Below are 3,194 nucleotides of genomic sequence, written 5' to 3'. Positions count from 1 at the left end.
CTTACATTCTAACACAGAGGTTGATATTTTATAAGCCTAACTATAGAATGATCCCTTAGAAAGTAAGTTCTAGTTGCAATAATAGCAATTTGATCCCAAATTTATATTTATAATGCTTTATTTATTTAGCAGTTTATAAGGGGACATTGTATAATTTTATTTGAAATGGATTAATAACTCCTGTTCATTATATATTAAAAATATGGTCCAATATTATATAAATTAAATTGCAAGTTCTAAGTTATTTATTCTTGGAATTTCATAACAAAATTTTATAGGCCTTTTTGTGAGACTTACACACTCTTCATCCACTATTTGCTAGATCATCTACAAGAAACAAAAAACGAAGGTAGGTATTTAGTCTAGCAGTTAAGAAATTAGTTAAGACATTCACATCCCATATCAAAGTATGCAGTTTCAATACCTGGCTTCAGCCCCTAATTCCAGCTTATTACTAATGTAGATTCTTAGTGGAAGCAATAATGACTGGAGTCACTGGGTCTCTGCCACCCACATGGGAAACCTAGATTGAACGCCCAGCTTCCGGGTTTGGCCTGAACTGACTCTTGCCATTGCACTCCCATATGCATGCTTCTCTCTCTCTCTCTTTCTCTCTCTCTTTCTCAAATAAACATTTAAAAAAAAAAAAAAACTTGATTCAAAATTCGTATCAAGTAACAGTAGAATGAAATATATATGCTTTTGAAGAGAAGTACAGAAAAGTACAAAGAAAACTTGTTTTAGATTGTATACAAGCAATACTACCACTGGGTGCATATTGGAAGTATTAACTAAGTCATGTCTAGTATAATAAATAGCATACCTGAGTTTGGAGTTTGGCTCATTTCTTTCTGTAAGGAAAATAATTGTGGATATGAAGACAAAGTTGAAAGGTGAGATGAAGATTAAGGTAAATTTAAAACTGATTCCTTTTGTTTTCATTTTACTATCATTTAACACGTGTTTCAAAATTACCCTGTGATTCATAATGGCGTACTTTGGGGTGGGAGGAATCCATGCTTAATGGCTGAAAAACTACCGCATACATAATATTACTCAGAAGTGGCATGTGTGGTCTGAGCCATCTGAGTCACCAAAACTTCCTAGAAGGAAAAGAAAACCAAAAAGGAAAAGAGAGGCCAACGCCAGGGTTTAGCAGGTGAAGCCGCCGCCTGCAGTGCTGGCATCCCATATAGACGCCGGTTCGAGTCCCAGCTGCTCCACTTCCAATCCAGCTCTCTGCTATGGTCTGGGAAAGCAGTAGAAGATGGCACAAGTGCTTGAGCCCCTGCACCCATGTGGCAGACCCAGAAGCAGCTCCTGGCTTCTGGCTTTGGATCAGCGCAGCTCTGGCCGTTGTGGCCATCTAGAGAGTGAACCAGTGGTTGGAAGACCTCTCTCTCTCTCTCTCTCTCTCTCTCCCTCTCTCTCTCCCTCTCCCCCTCTCTGCTTCTCTCTCTCTGCCTCTGCCTCTCTGTAACTTTGCCTTTCAAATAAATAAATAAATATTTACAAAAAAAAAAAAAAAAAAGGAATGATAGTTTCATTGTGTGGATAAACCTGCAAGATTTCAGTGATTTCTCATAATGGAAAGGCAGTGAGTAAAGCAGAGGAAAATGAGAGTTTTAGCAGAAAGGACTTAGCATAAAACTTCAAAGAGATTTTCCATAATGTCTGTGATCCTGGTTATAAAAAGAAAAGAAAAAAGAAAATATCCATCCACGTTAAATCTGAAACAAATGGCCATTTGTGTGGTACAAAAACCCTTTGTCCAAGCGGGAGGGTCAAGCCTTAGTAAAGCAGATAACAACTCCCTCCTTAGGACACAAAGACAAAGTGGATTCCATGTGTGCATTTCCTGATGTCAAGTCTAGAACAGCTGAGCTTTCTTACTGTAACTCTTCTGTGTTTTCAGTTTTGCAAACTGAACATCCCTATACCTCCGTTATGTTTCTTTCCTAACCATAATGCATCACTGATTCTTAAAACACTGGGAGATGAGAGAAGATAATTTGTTTTCCCTCAGTACCCTGCTGGGCTTCTGGCCAAAAAAAAAGGAGGGGGGGAGGAATCGATTTATATGGAGTCAGCTATTATTTTAAATGTGAAAGGATAATTCTGTGCATTTTTATTTTCACTTTATATTTTCAAAGTGTGGCATATATATTAAATCGTTTAATCATCTCAACAACATGGCAATGGCGCTTTGTATGTGACAAGTAAAATCTAAAAAAAAAAAAATGATGACTGCCTTAGCAACTTGAAGGAGTCACAGAGACGGGGCCTCTGCTTTCAGGTTTTCTGGCTGATTCTAAATCTCATTTATCTACTATTGGGATCATTTGGACCAAAAACCTACCACTGCAATTAAAGACAAGTACTGGGCATTCCCGCCTGGCATCATCTTTGTTCATCTTGCGACTCTCAGTGTCATGGAACATGCAGACCAGTCTCTAGGTATCTCTATTCTGACACTGGTTATCAAATGATCATGCAACTGTAGAATTACAGAGATATCAGATATTGGCCATGGAAAATGAAAGGCAAAATCAAGTCACAATGCCCTTAATTTACTTTGCGATATCTCAGTGTCAGCAATGTGATACAATGCATACATATTGAAGCCAACACTCACGTGCAGATTTTAGGAGTAATTAACTGACCTGCCAATCAAGAATACACTGTATTGATGCAGGTAATCTGCTGCATGCTACCCTAGAAAGGGTTATACATTACAAGTGGCTCACATAGCTTTACTGAAATGTCTGTCTTTGATCAATAGCCAATGTTTTGCTAATAGGTTACTAGAAACCTAAAGTGAGTTTGTAGTTGTAAAACTAGAGACATACCTTATTATTTTGAGTGGTTGAATGGGGCTTTAGTTGGCAAAATTAGAGGTAACCAAGACTTACAGACTGTTTTTATTAATTTCTCATTGTATCACAAAGAAGATCCAAAGAGTTCTTCCAAGATGTAAATTCTCTGGTTCTATTCCATACTTATTGTGTAAGAATCTCCATTTTAACAAGATTCTCAGGTGATTCACATACATAAATTTAAAAGAACTCCCCACATTTTATGAGCAAATTAAATTGAACTCTAGTAAGGCCTGTTAATATATTTTTAGGAATAATGCCTTAAGCTGACCCTAGGGGGCCTGTCTATCCAGTCATGTCTTTGGACTTTGTTGGCCA

General features: G+C 37.5%; 1 long non-coding RNA gene across 1 annotated transcript; it reads right to left on the bottom strand.

Moving 5' to 3' along the window:
- Positions 1-229: 229 nt before the first annotated feature.
- On the bottom strand, positions 230-2,978 carry LOC103349414 (uncharacterized). Its single transcript, XR_007922391.2, has 3 exons — positions 2,850-2,978; positions 824-851; positions 230-327 (listed from the first exon to the last, which is right to left on the bottom strand). It is a non-coding gene; the product is annotated as an uncharacterized lncRNA (long non-coding RNA).
- Positions 2,979-3,194: the final 216 nt, after the last annotated feature.

The sequence above is a fragment of the Oryctolagus cuniculus genome, chromosome 16 (genome assembly GCF_964237555.1).
Source record: "Oryctolagus cuniculus chromosome 16, mOryCun1.1, whole genome shotgun sequence".
Lineage (NCBI taxonomy): Eukaryota > Metazoa > Chordata > Mammalia > Lagomorpha > Leporidae > Oryctolagus > Oryctolagus cuniculus.
This window is presented reverse-complemented; position numbering and strand designations above follow the sequence as displayed.